Source organism: Cyprinus carpio, chromosome A22 (assembly GCF_018340385.1).
Source record: "Cyprinus carpio isolate SPL01 chromosome A22, ASM1834038v1, whole genome shotgun sequence".
In the NCBI taxonomy this organism is placed as follows: Eukaryota; Metazoa; Chordata; class Actinopteri; order Cypriniformes; family Cyprinidae; genus Cyprinus; species Cyprinus carpio.
In genome coordinates this window covers 12,023,681-12,042,618 of record NC_056593.1, presented here as the reverse complement: position 1 = coordinate 12,042,618, position 18,938 = coordinate 12,023,681, and the positions used below count along the sequence as shown (strand labels likewise).

The following is an 18,938-nucleotide window of genomic DNA, read 5'->3' as shown; positions in this document are numbered from 1 at the left end:
TGGATGAAATGACCAAAGGTTTCACTCCTAACAGGATTCAACAGGAATCTACGCATTATATATGCACCGGGACAGTTTACTCAGCAACTACAGAACCAATGCAAGTAACCGCTTGTGAACTATTTAGATGCGCTTCTAGGCTTTGACCCTTTTAATTAAGGTGATGAGATTCTTTGATGGTTCTTTAACAGGTTATGATTTAGTTTATGAGTAAATACTGCCATGACTCTCCACTCTATTGCGCGTGAGCACTCTCTAACAGGTTATGATTCGCTCGCTCTCTCACCCTCTGCAGTGTGCACTCGCTGCAGTGCGCTCTCTCTCTATCCATGCCTTCCTTGCGTTGGCATCTATATTTAATGTGTGTAAATTTGTGTCTAGTCAGATGTTGCATGTTCCCCTGTAGTGTAGTTTAATAAACCCCCATATGTATTCACACTTGGATGTCTGTGTTTTGCTGCTCACAGGACGAGGTCACTTTAACGTTCCGGTTTCGTTACATGCTCTGGGAGCAATGTATTAGTAGTAAAATTATTTTTCTTGGCCAGAGAAATAATTTTACTTAGAGTCAATAAACGATTAACACTGTCCGCCCTGCGGACGAACAAATCATTTTATTGTACTATTAATAATGCTACAAGTAATTCCTGAAGATGAATGTAGTTAATAATTAACCCGTTATGATTAATTATGTACATCTCACTTTGAGCTAATTTTGTTACATTTTGTTAATATTTGAACGTTTTGTTTAATGAAACATGATGAGAAACTGCACAATGATTTTATTTAACACTCATTTAACACTCAACAGTTGGAATGAACACCAAAATGCTTTTATTATTTTATAATTTTGTTTTTTAAAGGGTATACAGCTCATCTTATATGCATACAGTGTTCAATTAATTGAAATTTTACTTTAAATATATTTGGCCAAACCTGCATGCAAAACCCAAAGACACTGGTGCCATTACACAATCCTGGGATAATCAAAACTATAAAATATGAAAAGAAAGAAAAAAAAAGAAAGAAAATAATAGTAATAATTCAAATATGCAATAGGAATAAATTAATTTCCTGGTCCTTTGATGGGGTGATATTCATCTGATTTGTAAGGGTCTGTGAAAATGCACCAAATGTTTAAGTTAATAAAAATAGAAAAATACTGCCTTTTTCTGGTGTTATTCTATGATTGGTTCTACGTCTACCAATCAGTAAACAAACTTTTCAAACACACGGCCTGCCTCAGATTGACCTAGGCCTATGTGATGTACAGTTGTTGTGGTGAATTCAGTTCCCGTTTCCCCTTCAGCGCATATGCGTGATGACGTTTATTAATTATTTCCTACTTCCTCTTTCCATCAACATAAGGTATATTTCACGTTGTTTGTCAAATACATAAGTAGAACGCTAAATGCTAAAGCATAGATTGTACTGTTTCCAGAGGTTTTATAGCTCTGTATATTACTCTGTATAACAGCTAATGCGTCAAGTTTAATCAACGAATTTCGACAGTTGTTTACATTATTATATTATTGTTATGTTGTTGTTGTTGGTGTTTGTTGGGGTTGTCACACAACCTTTTGTTTTCCATAAATAAACCATATTGCAATGTACAGAGTTATTAGTATTATAAAGCTACTCACCTTTAGAAGAACTGTCATGTACAGAGGTGATGCTGGTGATGTATTTAAGTGTCATCATTATGTGTAACAACTTTCATCTGCAGAACATACTCATACACTGACAACAGAGGGGGAACAACAGCTCTGCATTGTGCTGATGATGTTTAAATGATGTTTCCTTCAAAAACACACCAGATGGCGACATTTGCATTAAATCAGTATCATACAACTGATGATCAATGTAGAAAGATGTTAATATATAGACATTTGCATTATATATATATATATATATATATATATATATATATATCACACAGTATATATATATATATATATATATATATATATATATATATATATATATATATATAAATTAGTGCTGGCAAATGATTAATTTCAATTAATCACATCCAAAATAAATGTTTTTGTTTGCATAATGTATTTATTTTAAGTTTATGTTTGTTAATATATATATATACGATATATATATATATATATATATATATATATATATATATATATATATATATATAATATGTATGTATGTGTGTGTGTGTGTGTGTGTGTGTATGGATTTCTGTGTATATTTACTATGTATATATAAACACACACACATACATGTGTATATTTTGAAAATATTTACATATATTTACATGTCTTTAGTAGGGGTTTCACAGACTAATCAACTAGTTGACTTCAATTCTCTGCCATGACGCTTTAAACATGTTATATGTAGTAACATATAAATGTCCTTAAGACCTTAAATGTTTATATAGTGAAAAAACTATTTATTTTATTTAAATTGATAAAAGATAGTAGTCTATGTTAAATAGCTAAATTTATACAAATATTTTGTGTATTACATTTCATGGTCAAATAGAGCCTAACTCTAATGATTTTAAAAACTTTTGTGTATATAGTTTCAGTTTTTGTGTATGGAGTCATCAGAATACACTGAAAAAAAGGTAACCTCAAATGGCAATATGCATTAACTAGTTTTCAAGTTTAAATTATTTTAAGATCATTGAACCAACCTAAACACATTCATTTATAGCAACAACCTAATTTTAAATCCTGTGTGTTTAATCAGGTGGAAATAGGTCTTTAAAGTAACAATTGCAGGTTACCACTTTTTTACAGTAGACAGCGTCTTCCATCTCACATGACCAGGTTTACTGAAATATACACTGACACTCACAGCTCAGCCTCTGATTAAAACTGAAACCTGTGGTTGGTTTTCTTTTAGAAAGTTGGTTTGATCTTTTGGGTCACATAGCATCTTGTGCATGACATTGGGCATTGAGGAGCATGTGTGTTTAGTTTGTAGGAGAGGGGCTTCTTCCTGTCCTGCATAAGTCTACGCTAACAACCGACCAAGATGAGAACTGCATTTGACAAAGAAGGAGAAAACACGTGTAGAATGGCTGTCAGGCATTTATTTTTGTTTTTAAAACAAATTGCTAAATGTTCAGTGGAGTTTTTATATAGAACATTTTACTTGTGCACACCTTTATGTATTGTTTATATACAGGTGTTGGTCATATAATTAGAATATCATCAAAAAGTTTGATTTATTTCATTAATTCCATTCAAAAAGTGAAACTTGTATATTATATTCATTCATTACACAGACTGATATATTTCAAATGTTTGATATTTCTTTTAATTTTGATGATTATAACTGACAACTAAGGGAAATCCCAAATTCAGTATCTCAGGGGAAAAATTTGAATATAACTTAAGACCAATACAAAGAAAGCATTTTTTAGAAATCTTGGCCAACTAAAAATATAAAAAAATGAAATGTATGAGCATGTACAGCACTCAATACTTAGTTGGGGCTCCTTTTGCCTGAATTACTGCCAGCAATGCGGCGTGGCATGGAGTCGATCAGTCTGTGGCACTGCTCAGGTGTTATGAGAGCCCAGGTTGCTCTGATAGTGGCCTTCAGCTCTTCTGCATTCTTGGGTCTGGCATATCGCATCTTCCTCTTTCACAATAGCCCATAGATTTTCTATGGGGTTAAGGTCAGGTTCTGACGCTGTCTGTTGTTCAAGAGTGGCTTGACACAAGGAATGACAGCTGACAACCCATGTCTTGCATACGTCTGTGCGTAGTGGTTCTTGAAGCACTGACTCCCGCTGCAGTCCAATTTGTGAATCTTCCCCACATTTTTGAATGGGTTTTGTTTCACAATCCTCTCCAGGGTGCGGTTATCCCTATTGCTTGTACACTTTTTTCTACCACAATCTTGTCCGTCCCTTCGCCTCTCTATTAATGTGCTTGGACACAGAGCTCTGTGAACAGCCAGCCTCTTTTGCAATGACCTTTTGTGTCTTGCCCTCCTTGTGCAAGGTGTCAATGGTCGTCTTTTGGGACAAATGTCAAGTCAGCAGTCTTTCCCCATGATTGTGTAACCTACAGAACTAGACTGAGAGAGACAATTTTAAAAGGTCTTTGCAGGTGTTTTGAGTTAATTAACTGATTAGAGTGGTGGCACCAGGTGTCTTCAATATTGAACCTTTTCACAATATTATAATTTTCTGAGATACTGGATTTGGGATTTTCCCTTAGTTGTCAGTTATAAACATCAAAATTAAAAGAAATAAAACATTTGAAATATATCAGTCTGTGTTTCACAAAAGTTTCACTTTTTGAATGGAATTGGTGAATTAAATCAACTTTTTGATGATATTATAATTATATGACCAGGACCTGTATAATCAACTTTTTGATGATATTATAATTATATGACCAGGACCTGTATTTTAATCAATACGATTTTGATACAATTCGATCCAGGGAGTATATTGACTGATTTATCGATATTATGATATTTAAAAACAATCTACATTTTTTATTAACTCACAAATGCAAACCAAAATATATAACATGAAACATTTATCTGAAATTTCCACATCCTGTACCTCAGTTGGAACATTCACAACACAAAAAAGGCCTACACTTTTTTTCTTTTTTTAATAATAAAGAAAAAAATAAATAATTGGAAAAAAAATCAATGTCACACAAAAGATCAGTAATTTATGATATGACAAAAGTCAAGAAAAGTCTTTTGTGCTAAAATGTGCAGTGTGTAAAAAGCATAAATCCTCAAAGAAGTACTCCAGTTTGTACAAAAAGTACTATTAATGTAGAAAAACTAAATATGCAAAAAATCACAAAAACAAAGCTGTTAAAACTTATTTTTAAAGGGATACTCCACCCCAAAATGAATTATCCCATGTCGTTCCAAACCCGTAAAAGGATCATTTTGCGGTGGAGTATCCCTTTAAGACATGTTTGGCTGCTACTATGGGCTCAGTGAAAAGAATCTGTTCTAAAGATCTTTTTCTATAGCAGCAAAATGAATACAATAGAACAAAGACACAAATCAAATAAACAGTGCCTTTCAGGTTTCTCAGGTAGGTCTAAAAGAAATTTCAGATACAGAAATTTAATAATTATATGTAAAAATAACCCTGGACTAATCTTCACTGTATAAAATGAAATATATCCTTATTAAAGTTACAAAAGTTGTTCAGCTTCAAGAGCAGTGAGAGATTTTGTTTTCTTTGACAGAGGTTTATTGTCTGCCTTCACTTTAAGACCGAAAGCCCAGCCAATATACTGATACACACACGTTTTCTTTCTCAACTGTTTACGTTAAAGACATAAGCCTAACCGACTGTGTTTAGGAAATTTACCAAGATGTGCATGTTGATGTAATCTTGTCTGGAATTTGTTCATCCAAGCACAAAAACGCGGAAGAGATCTCAATTTGCGTGCTATATTGTATTTTACACCCCCTAATCTTTCAGAGAAAGACTCTGGGGTTCACATTAAATATACAGGTGCCTTTTTACATTATAGTTTATTAGGACCCTCTCAGAGCACAGGATGAGCTCCCCCTGCTGGCACACTAACACCTCTTCCAGCAGCAACCTGGGCCCGGTTCCCCGATAACGCTCACTCTTAGCGCGCTAAAGAAGACTCGAAAGATATATCTTACCAAAGTTGTTTATGTTCCTAAGTGTGTTCCCCGAAGTGTCCCTTAGGAAGCTTCTTAACATGCTGCCTCTACGTCTGACGTTACAAAGGCGCTGTCCCAAGTGAAGGTGCTGAATAAGTTGGCATCGATTGCTCAGGAATCGATTTTCCACTTCACGCGAAGGTGCATTGCGGCGTTAAGAAAGACAACACGTTCTATGCAAATGAAACATTCCTCAGATTATTCCAGTAACATTTACTTTAACATAGTTTAAGTTATCTGGGCAGACACAGGGCATTGGTGACAGTGTGGACGCACCTCCACACCCGAGGTCTTGCTTAGGCCATAGCCCTCTACCACGACCTCGATGAAAGCTCCCTGTAGCAAAAAATCTTAGCACTGCAAGCAGCTGGACTTCAGAGCTTAAAGCAAAATTCCACCGCGTTTACCCTGGCAAGCGCAGGTCTGAGAAGGTCCAGCAGCTCCCATAATGAGTTGTCTTGGGAGGCGATTTTTTTTATATAGCACGTCAGGCAAAATGTCAAAAGGGCTTAAGTTTTGCCGAATAAAAAATTGACATGGACTAAACGGCTCCACGGCCGGCGCCGTCTTTGATTCAATACAAGGACACGTTGAATCGCTGTGCCATAGATTGGTCGCTTACTGGACCCCACCATGCTTACCCATTTATAGATCTTAGCCATTTAGAGCCAAATTGTTTGCCAGATTTTAATTATCAAAATTGATTGCCAATTTAAACGCTTTAATGACATTACTAAATAGCCTAGGCTAATTACCACCATATTAGTTTTGATACCAAATAAAGTCAACTTCATAAATAGGGCCTGTTAACAGAGGCGTGTCTACGTGACAACCCCCCCCCCCAGATGTCTTGCGATAGACTTGTTTTAAGTAAATTTCTAACTGCATCTGGCAGTGGCGGATCCTGGCATGTGTAGCTGCCTAGGGCCACTTTCTTCTCATCTTTATACTTAATTTTAGGCTGTTTCTATAGCGTGATATTTGACATATCGAGAGCACATAATGTTACGTGATCCATGTAATGCGCGAGCACGAATCTCCACTCGCAAGTGGATTTCCTTCACTCACACAAAACTGGATGTGTGCTTTTAAATATACATTGCTCTTTTATGAATTGGCTCTGCTTTTGCTCAAAGATAACGTTTATGCTCAAACTTTCTTGCATCACTGAAGACTAAAAGCACTTTTTTTTCTAATTCAGATGAGGAGTAGGCTTATCTCATTAAATGGAAGCAAGCTGATCATAGTCAGCCTTAGTTATTTATTTTATTAATAGCCTTCTTATTTTAGTTAAGTGCTTAACTTATAAATATGCATTTATTCAATTGTTTTATTAAGTGGATTTGTATTTTGTTGTTTTTGTAGCCAATATAGTTTTGCAATAAAAGCATATTAATCAGGTTCCAGAAATAATCACTGATGGTGCTTCTAAAATTAGTGAGGGTGCTCTAGTGTTAATGCCCATTTTCACATATTTTCTCCCGTCTATTGCTTTGGTCATCATTGTGTCAATCACTGCTACTTCGAGAGTGAATCCCACATAAATATGCAGATGTTCCCCCCCGCCAACCTCTTTTGATCCAGTGCCCCAGACTGGCCACACCATTTAAAATGCTCTAGACACGCCCCTGGGCCTGTATCCATTGTGAACATATTTTAGTATTAGTCTTAACATGTCCATAACATAAAATCATTTTTGAGCCACAACATTGTCAACATACCATAGTTGGACTTGTACTGTGCTGCGCTGATTTTTCTAAAGACTGCTGCAAAGTGGCGGCAAACTAGCGTCTTGAGCTCAAACAAGGCTAAGAGAGAGCTTACGCATGGTCCAGACCAACCTTACGAAAGTGTGACTTACAGAAGATATACTTAGCGTACGAACGTGTCGGGAATCGTGCCATAACATTAAGAGAGAGGTTAAGGAATAGGTTAAGAACTACTTAGCGATAAGAACGTTTTTGGGGAACCGGGCCCTGGTCTTCTCAAACGTATCCCATCCAGGTACTGACCAGCCTCAGCCCTGCTTAGCTTCAGTGAACATGCAGGTGAAAGCTTCAGGTTGCTGTTGCTGTCTTGTGCAGCCAGTCTCCTCAACCATCCCAGAGCTTTCCAGCTTTAGACCAGCATCACTTTGAAATGTTGTTCACTAGCATTTAGTAGTTCAACTTTACCTTCTCATCTTAGTCCCATTAGCCCCGAAGCTTTCAAATCCTAGAAACTCTCCTGAGAGCTTTAATGCTGTTTTAGCTCCTGTTATAATAATAATAATAATAATAATAATAAAATACTAGATGGTGGCATTTATCAGTTAAAATCAATATAAAAGTGATGACCAAAATACTGTGTAAATATCAGTCAAAAATATCAAACCGATTATCAGCAGATTGCGAGTAATTATAACCATCTGTCTTTATCAGTACAGAGTCATGTCTGCAGGTCCTATAGCAGGAATATGTGAGGGTATTATTGTTATTCTGCTGGTAGCTGAAACTGCTGTGATTTACTATCACCACAATAACTCGACACAAGCATGACAATGGCAAGCATTATATGTATAGCTGAGCCTGATATAAAAACATACAGCCTCCATCTTTGATTTATGCAAGGAAAAATAGACTCAAACAGGAATCTTGCTGTTGAGACAGGAAAGTAGCCTACAATAATATTTATAGTTTATCTACAAATAACCTACTGACAATTCTGCTTTGTTTGTTTTGGAGAAAACTACTACTGCTACAGAACCGATGGTAACATGAAATAGCAAAAGGAAATGACTTCAATCCCGTTTATCACATGAATTTTTAAGCAGTTAAATAATCTAAGTAATGAAGGTTGGTCGAGATAGCATCTGCATTGAGAATGAATGTCTTTCACAAATACAAATCAATGCCGCTAAAGTTGCATTTCACCTCAGACAATCATGAACCGCAGAGCAGCTGCAGCTCGAGGCCAAACTTCAACGCAGGCTTCCCTATATTTCTGAAATGTAAGGTTAATTTAATCGTTAATTACATGAATCCTTTTTGGTGGCATACTGACTGGATAATGAATCTAGAATCTCAGCGTGTTTTTCTTGATACTGCATTATAGGAGAGTAAATGTTGAAATCAGTTATTTGATGTGCTTTTCAATAAAGGTAAATACATTTTAGGCTTTAATGTTATGGGATATATTTTGCTAATTTATAAGAGTTTCTTTTTTGTGTTTGGATTTAAGCCACGGTCTTTGAGCATGCAAAATTCCTTCGGATGCTGAAATGATATGACCATGCTCTACAGCGTCGTTTTAAAAATAATTTACCACATAATAAATAATATAATAATATGCATCTAAAATGTAAAAAAACATACAATCTACTCTTTCCTGCAGTGCTGACGTTTTAAATGTATGTTCTTTTAATTCAAATATGAGGTCATGCTGTGACATAACGATCACGGTTTCACGTGATATTAAAAAATAATAATAATAATTAAATAAATAACAAGGTTTCACGTGATATGAATTTTCAGGTCAGAGGATAGTAAACCACAACATTCAGAACCGTTCTGCTCAAAAGCCTTCAAATTTAGACGAACGAAACCAATTATGTTGTAGGCTACTATCACCATCAAGCAGCATTTAAACAGCACTAAAAGGATGTGACGGCACATCTCCATGCATCACGCTCACATCAAATTACTTTTTTACTTTTCATTGGTGACACAATGCTCACACCTCAGGGGAGTGTATGTAGCCCTATATTGTTTAACATAATGACTGATGATGTGTTTTCTGGAGTTGAGCAGAGAATGAGTAAAGCCTTATATGCTGATGATGGGGCATTATGGGTGAGGGGTCGTAACATTAGTATACTGGAGTCAAGAATGCAGAAAGCAATAGATCATGCTGGAAAATGGTCATATGAGTGGGGCTTTCGTTTATCTGTGGAAAAGACGCAATATATATGTTTCACTAAAAAGCAGGTAAACCCTATACTAGATATCAAACTGTATGGACAGTCAATCAAGCAAGAAAGGATCATAAGGTATTTAGTGGTATGGTTCTGACACTAAGCTTACTTTTTAAAGTCCATATTCAAAACATGATAGATAAGTGCAAGAGAGGTATAAAATATACTAAAATGTTTATATCAGGATATAGATGGGGTGCATCAGGTACATCTATGAAACGAATATATATAGCCTTAATTTGCTCCATTCTTGATTATGGGTGCATAGCGTATAATTCTGCAGCAAAAACTGTATTGACAGGTTTAGACAGGGTGCAGGTTAAGGCCCTGTTGTGTTGTGGAGCTCTCAGAACGTCACCTGTATTGTCAATGCAAGTAGAAGTAGGAGAGATGCCATTAAAGATTAGACGGCTCAAACTAACAATGTCATACTGGACAAATCTGCATGGGCATTATACAACACACCCTGCAAAAAAAAAAGGTACTTGAAGAATGTTGGGAATATGATCGTACCAATATTAGTAGCTTTGGATGGAGAGAAGCAATAGAGTCAAAGAAAATGGGAATAGACACTATTGCATGCTGTAAGACAATAAATATGACTGCCATCCCACCATGGTTATTCTGTTTTCCTGTAGTAAATATGGAAATAAAAGGCATTTTAAAATCTGGCATATATCAAAATATTCAACAGTATATAGAAACCAGGTATGAAGATATAAAACAGATATACACAGATGCATCTGACGATCCAATAACTGGCAAAACAGGTGCAGCTGTATTCATCCCAAAATACAATATTAACATTCAAAAAAGAATTTCAGATCACCTATCAGTCTTTTCAGCTGAAATAATGGCCATTATTCTAGCACTACAGTGGTTAGAGGAAGTTAAGACGCATAAGATAGTCATATGCTCAGATTCCATGTCCTCCTTGACGAGTATCCAGAGTGGAAAATCTGTGTGCAAGCAAGATCTTTTAGATGAAATAAATCAACTAATTTTTAGACTAACTAAACAGAAAAGTTACACACAGTTTACGTGGGTTCCAGCGCATGTGAGTACTGAGGGAAATAAAAAGGTGGATAAATTGGCAAAAGAAGAAAATATAGATATAAAAATACCACTTAGTAAATCAGAAATTAAAGTTATCATTAAGGGCATTATTGTTATGATGTATATGAGAGGGTTTATTAAAGGACGAACAACTATGGCATTTTTATTGGGTTCAGGAGGAAGTGATTTTTAAATTTTTATGTGATTTACAAAGTATCAGAGCGGCTTTCATAAAGGACGAACAAAATAGGGCACACAAGGTTAAACAGTTGCTTAAGATTAACAGGAAAACACCAGACAGGATTATGTATACATTGTAGTGAAGTGGAAAGTGTAAAACATGTACTCCTGATATGTAGGAAATATTCTGAAAAAAGGAAAGAACTACAGAGGGCATCAAATAATGGATTGAGCTTAAAAAACTTATTGAGTCTGCCTGGCACACAATATATAATTAAGGCTGTCATGACTTTTCTAAAAGAAACCCAGCTTGTAAACAGGATTTAATACTGGAAGGAATTTTGGTTAGGGTTTTTTTTTTAATTTTATATCCCAATGAGTTCACACTTCAGTCCTGCAGATGGCGGTAATGTACTTCGTTTCCAAACCGCCAAATAGAAACAACAGAAGAAGACACAATGCTCGAATAAGCTGAATGTCAAACGCCGTAAAATCATCATAATAATAATAAGATGACACAATGGCTTCGGGTTTACTGGAGAGGAACAACATTGCACTTCATGTTGTGTTCACATTTAAACAGGTTATAATAGTATAAAGAGCAGGTTGGACACTAGATGGTGCTGTGGGGTAATTTTTCACAAAGCAATTGTCTACACCACATAAGGCTGTCTAATTCTAAACTTTAAAATACATTTATTTTAATTACAAAATAAAAATTAAAATGAAGGAAATTTGCACACTTAAGGATTATTTCAACTAAACATGAAGTGTGCCTTTGTGTATGCGTCCTCTAATTCACAGAAACAAGTGAGCACCATTTAAAACAATAAACATACACACTGTTGTTTAGCATTAAATTATAGATTCAGATGCATGATATTTTCATTTGTAGGGCCCTATGAAATCCGTATTACCTTTGCCAAATTAAGTTTTTTTTCACCCCTTTTAAAATTTTCTGAATTCATTTTTTTTTTTTTTTTTTTTTTTTAATGGATGGTTTTTATTAAATTGTAATAAAAAAAATATGTCTAGTTAATTGAAATCGTGAAGTTTGTTTAATTTAACATCAGTTAATTAAAAGTTTCATAAAACTACATTCTTAAGGCCCAAATTCTGTGCTTTACATTTAAATATTTTCTGTATTCCATTTTAATGGTTTAATCAAAAACATACTGTATCTAATTAATTGAATTCATAAAAAACAACTTAATTTATTAATTTGTATACAATATAGGGCCATATGAAATTTTCTTTTCTTTGTTATTTATTTATGTATTTTATTTGATTTATTTAAGAAATTCTGGTAATCAAATGAAGGCAAAAAAAAACATTATTATTATTTTTTTTTTTTTTTTTCAATGAAAAATTCCAAACAATGAACAAACCCTTAAATTTTTTGTATTCAAAGTGCTACACAACAGAACTTTACTGTGTAACAAGGAATGTCATGGAATTCATCATTTTTTGAAGGAATAAATCAAATATAAGTCAGTACACTTTAATCAAACCCCGATATGGACTGGTGTATGTGAATATTAAATGGCAAAAAATACTATCACTACTACAAACAACTGGTAGGGTTACGCATGCCTCAGTAGCCAACAAGACCGCGCATCTGCACCATTCATTCTGTAACATTCCACACTGCACGGTAAATTCCATTTTTATGAATGGAGTTCCAGAACAGACTTTACCATTAGGCAAAGGTAGGCGACCGCTTTGGGCCCCCTAAAGCCAAGGGCCCCCTAACAACCTCCCACTCTCTCTCTCGTGAAGCCAACAAGGAAGTGACTAAAACTGAAATTTACCGACTGGCCGCTTGAGGCTGGCTGCAAAAGGCAGTCAGTCCCATAGACTCCCCATGTTAAAAATGCCCAACTATACAGCAGAGAAAAAAAACAAAAAAAAAAAAACATGTTTACAGCCTGGTTCAAAAAAATTATTTTGGTCTATATAGCTAATTTTGCCCTTCATGACAACTGTGAGGGGGTGACATTTTTTATAACTCATCTGTTTAAATTATATTAAAGTTCTGCATAATTAAGGGCGTGGCCACTTGAGTGACAGGTGTATTGCCGCTGCTGTCACTGCCCGTTGAGCTAGGTGGGCATGGCTTTAGCAACCAGCTCCCGACTTTTTGCCCATTTTTGATTATCCGGGAGAGTCGCGCGGTGACGCGCTGCCAAGACGGCGACGGTCCGCTCTGCAAACTTTGAGCTTCAAAAGCGCTCTTCAGGAATCTATGGGTGACGTCACGGACACTATGTCCATATTTTTATACAGTCTATGGTGGAGACACATACATGTGATGCGGGATGTCATTAATGTGAAATGAAACAACATGACTGCAAACCAACACCAACTCAATAATAAAAATAAAATAAAAAAGCCCCTAGCAGATGATATTCGTGTCGCGGGTGTGTTATAAACATCAGAGAGAGTGGTTTAGTGTCCCTGCACACGTGTTCGGGTTACCGCACGAGTTGTTAAAGTAGCCCGTTGTGTCACTTTTGTTAGTTATGAACGCAGGAGTGTGTCAAGTTTACCGGCAAAGTTTCAGTCCTGTGTTCCAGACACGAATGATTCCTCATCCTGTGCTGCTGTTTAAAGTGACCAGACTGCTGGACGATGAATCAGGTGAAGAGGCCCCTCACACGCACATTGAACGAGGGGCCCAAGACATATCTACAGACCAGAATATGACAGACACGGGGCCCTGGACAGACACTGTATCATTTCAGACACTTGGGCTCTTTTGAACAGCAAACCACCACCCACTCAGAGCACACCAGCAAAGGTACTAAAATCTGCCAGAACATTGCTAATGCTTTTTTTCTACTAAAATTAAATTTAAATAAAATTTAACTAAAATTTCTACTCATGTTTGGTTCCCTGATCCTCAAGTGGAGTTACAGAGCTGGAAGCGGAGCAGGAGCGGATCTCTTCAGCAGTCCACAGTCTACTTGTGTCTGATCTTTACCATTATCAGTGGAAACTTAAGGTGAGATTTTCTATCTGATCATCATCTTAATCTTACACTCTCATTTTCAACCATTGTTTTACCTGTGGACAGGAGCTCTGTTGTGCTATTGAAGAAAAAAAAAATTGTTAGTTTCTCATCAAAGGTGATGAAAACAAAATAAATTATGAACCACCATCAAACACAAACTGTAAATCATGTATTGCATTTATTCATAAAATGACCCAGACACTGGCAGAAACAAACAAACAAACAATCAAACAAACAAAACCAGGATATAACCTTTATAAAGACAAAACAGGGATCAAGAATTGTTCTGCTTAGAATTCATTGAAACTGCTGAAAACTACACCCTTCAGAAAGAAAGGTACAAGCTCTCACTGGTGCTGCGGTGCCTTTGTATCAATCATTAAGGTACTAATATACACCCTTAAGGGGTAAATAAGATGCATATAAAGGTGCACCTTTTGAAAAGGTGCTGCACATGACAAACTTTGTATTGTTTTTTTCTGGGAGTGTAGTACATGCTTAACCACAGGATCACTGTATGGATCATTATGCACACAAAGCACTATTAATATTTCAAATTTTCATGGTACTAGTCACTGTTTGACTTAAGACCTTTTTTTGTTCAAACATCAGCACTTATGAGTTTAGTATTTGACATGCTGATCAAACACACCGACACCTTCAGACTACTCACACATACACTATTGAAACCTCAGACACACACACACTGATACACACTAGACACTACTGACACACTGACACACCACCAACACTGAAACAGAGACACTATTGACACCTCAGACACACACACTAACACTGATACACACTCACACACACACTATTGAAACCTCAGACACACACACAACACTGATACACACTCACACAGACACTATTGAAACCTCAGACACACACCAACACTGATACACACTCACACAGACACTATTGACCACTCAGACACACGCACAAACTGACATCAAATGCAATCATCCAGCAGTAGACACTTTCTCATGCACAAGCTGTTGTTTTTTTTTCTACCAAACAGATACATGAGACCGCAGCATCACCTTTTAACGACTAGTTTGCATCTATGTTTTGCAAATATGCAAAAATGCTGCAATGGGTCACATGATTAATACAATTTCAAAATCCAATAAATAATAAAAAGAGGCTTTTAGGAGACCAATTAATGAATCTATTGTTAATGATCATACGTGAAATACGTGAAACACTTTCAGGATGCTTCCTGCCGTATGTCTTCTGTAATTTCTTGATGTAATGTGGTGATTCTCACAATCTCAAACTCAACCATAGACTCAGAGTCGGAGGTCATTTTAAGAAAATTATCACACAATCTGGTTCTTGAAACTCAGTACTGCCGCTCCCTATACGCAGAGTACACAGTTCACGTGGGGCAACCATCCCAGTTGCTCAAAAAAAAAACTTTCCTTCTATATTAATATTAAGTTGCTCAAAAAAAAAAAACAATAAAAATCTAAAACATTAACAACTAGGCTATATCAGGGGAAAAGAAATCAGCGCAATCTGGCGAAGAGAAAGAAAAAAGCCCAAGATGAAGCCTGTGCATCACTTTCAGGTAGCTACGTTCTTATCCTGTGCAACTTTTTGACTGTTGACGTTAGTAACGTGTTTAATGTCAGTAATAATTTCACACCCAACAACAATGCATTTGAAACATAAGATGACACGACTTCCCTGGACAGACACTAGATCATTTCAACCTTGGTATCATTTTGAACAGTAACACCACCCACTAGACAACCCCAGCAAAGTTGCTAAATCTCCAGTACAATGCTAATGCTTTTTATCGACTATACAAATTAACCTGCACTAAATTTAAAGTAAAATTTCTACGCCTGTTTGGTTCGCTGATCCTCAAGTGGATTCCAAGCTGGCAGCGAGGCAGAGCGGACCTTCACAGACATCACAGTGTACTTGTGTCAGATCCTTTACTATTAGCAGGCACTAAGGGAGAGGTCTATCTGATCATCATCTTAAGCTTACACTCTCATTTCAAACCATGGTTTGCCGTGTGGTCAGGAGCCTGTTTGGCTACTGAAGAAAACAAATTGTTGTTTCTCATCAAGGTTATGAAAACCATCAGCACTAAGGATGCACCATCAAACCAAATTGTGATCAGTTTGCATTTATTCATAAACATGACCCGACACTGGCATCAGACAATAATCACAATCAAGGTAACACATCATGATTAAACGTTATAAGACAAAACCAGGGGCTCAAGCATTGTTCTGCTTAGAATTCCATTGAACTACAACTTAAGGGCTGAAACAGATGCACAGGTCTGCAGATGACAACTCTTTGTATCTCAATAGTGCTGTGAGCCTAGTACAGCGAAATCCACAGATCACTGATACAGCAGCATTATGCACACAAAGGTAGAATATTTTCATTTGCAAAGGGCACCTTTTGCTTTAAGACATTTTGCTAAGACATGAGCACACTTGTAGTCTAGTATGTGACATGCTCGATTCCAAGTACTGACACTCAGACACAGGCTCAGGATCACTATATGAAATCTCAGAACGCCAACCACGACATGATACACACTGAAACAGACAACTATTGACACCTCAGGACACCAACCCTGCTTCACACTCCCGACAGACACAATTGAACTCACGTTAACACTTATCACTGATCACACTGAGTTTTAGTCACTATGGACACAGATCAAAACCACCAGACACACTGAGACACACTCACACTAGACACTATTGAACATCTTCAGACACAACGACAGCAGCACTGATACTCACTGAAACAGACATATTATAGCAACCTCAGACAACCACACTAACACTGATACACCACTGAACAGACACTATTGACACGCTCAGACACACACCTCACACTGGGTATACACACAGCAAACATAGACTATTGAAACCTCACACCCACCCACCAACAATGATAAACACTCACACAGACACTATTGACACCTCAGGACACACACTAAACAAGAGCTGACACTCAAATGCAATTCATCCAGCAGTATAACACTTTTCCTCTGCACAGCTGTTGTTTTTTATTTTTCTACCAAACAGATACTGAGACCAAAGGCATCATCGACCTCAATCACCTTGTAACGACTATTTTTGCATCTGATGTTTTGCAATATGAAAAATGCTGCAAAATGGGTCACATGATTATACAATTTCAAAATACATAAAATAATACAAAGATTTAGTGAGCCATTAATGAATCTATTGTTAATTGTCTTACGCCGATATACGCACACTTTCAGATCTTTCTGTCTTGCCCGTATGTCTTCGGTAATTTCTTGATGTAATGTGGTGATTCTCCAATCTCAAACTCCACCATAGACTTCAGAGTCGGGAGTCATTTTAAAAAATTATCACAAATCATCTGGTTCTTGAACTCAGTACTCTGGCCGCTCCCTATACGCCGAGAGACACAGTTCACGTGAAGCACCATCCCCGTTGCTCCACAAAACCGAAAACTTTCACATTCTATATAATATGGACATATAGCGCCTACACCAAACAATAAAATCTAAACATTAAACGGGGGGGAACCAGGCTATATCAGGGAAAAGAGGAACGTGCCAGCGCTGATCTGGCGTGACGAGAAAAGAAAAAACATAACAAAACCAAGATAGAAAGCCTGTGGCATCACTTTCAGGTAGCTACTAGTTCTTAATCCTGTGCAACTTTTTTGACTGGTTTGACGTTAGTGACAGTGTTTATGTCAGTAATATTTCACAACCCAACAACAATGCATTTGACCTTAATATTCTAGTTTCATAACGTAAAAATGTATATATAAAATGATGAAGGCAAATAATGGTGGTTAATTATAATATAATCATATGGGCTTGATGGACATAACACTTTTAAAAATTAATGTAATACAAAATAAACAATTTGCATTATTACAATGGGTTACAAATGCCCGGCAAAGGGCACCAATTGCCTGGTAACTGCTATTGTTACACTTACAGGACGATCAAATCCTTGTTTTACTATATTAGACCAAACATTTACTTCAAATATCCACTTAATTTGTAATTTTTACGGCCACCTTTTTTGTAGATAGGAAGCTACAGCCTCTTACTTTCTTCAACCAAAAGCATGAGGACATCACAACCCTTGCCCAAATTAACCATATGTTATTATCATAGTAAAACTGCTAGCTTTTATTTTTGTGGGATTTCTGAATGCTTGAGACTATAAAATCAACCCGACAACTGTATTTATAAAATCCTAACCATGGTGTATTGTCTAGAGCTACATTTGTAATTTATAAATAATACAAATTTAATTTACACTTTATAGTTATTTACCTTTATATTTTATTACCAACGGTCTATTTTGAGCCCCTATATAGGTGTTTTTTTGTTTTTGTTTTGTTTTTGTTTTGTTTATTTGTTTTTTTGAAGGAGGGGCCCACACACAATACTATTCTGTTTATGGCATCCATTTGGCCAGACAGCAGCCCTGCTTGAACTTAGAAAAACAATGACGTTGGATTCATCTTCTGATTGTGATTGGTGCATATTCAACACAAGTCGCCTCTTCAACGTTCTGTAAAAAAAATGTATAGCACAAAATATAATAATGATAATAATACTAATAATAATAATAATAAGAATAATCATGAAATAAACACTATGAATATAATGAATGCATGAGAATAAGACAATAAAAATAAAAATGGTCAATGTAAAGTGTTGTTGTTTTTGAAGTAGTATGCAAGGTGTTTTATAACATCTGAGTTGGTGTGGTTGCAGTGTGAGCTTAATGTGATAGGGTGTATATCATTATACTATGAAAGCCCATCACTATGCCAGATAATAAAAATAAATAAATAACAAGTAAATCTTGTGGTAATCATAAATAAATAATAAATAAATAAATAAATGTATAAAAAAAAATAATATATACTTTTACATTCTAAAGAATGTTTACTTTTTTTAAGATTAAAAAATTCCAAATTAGAGTATACTTAAGTCAGATTATGATTTATGAGAGTCAAAATTAGTGTCATGCATGCTAAGCATTGTCAAATAGTAATTGGAATTTTTTACTCGCCTAATTTCAAACA

The 18,938-nt window shown here is 36.0% G+C and overlaps 1 long non-coding RNA gene across 1 annotated transcript; it reads left to right on the top strand.

The window, feature by feature from the left end:
* Positions 1 to 13,496: 13,496 nt before the first annotated feature.
* LOC122134878 lies at positions 13,497 to 13,937 on the top strand. Its single transcript, XR_006153170.1, has 2 exons — positions 13,497 to 13,640; positions 13,748 to 13,937. It is a non-coding gene; the product is annotated as an uncharacterized LOC122134878 (long non-coding RNA).
* Positions 13,938 to 18,938: the final 5,001 nt, after the last annotated feature.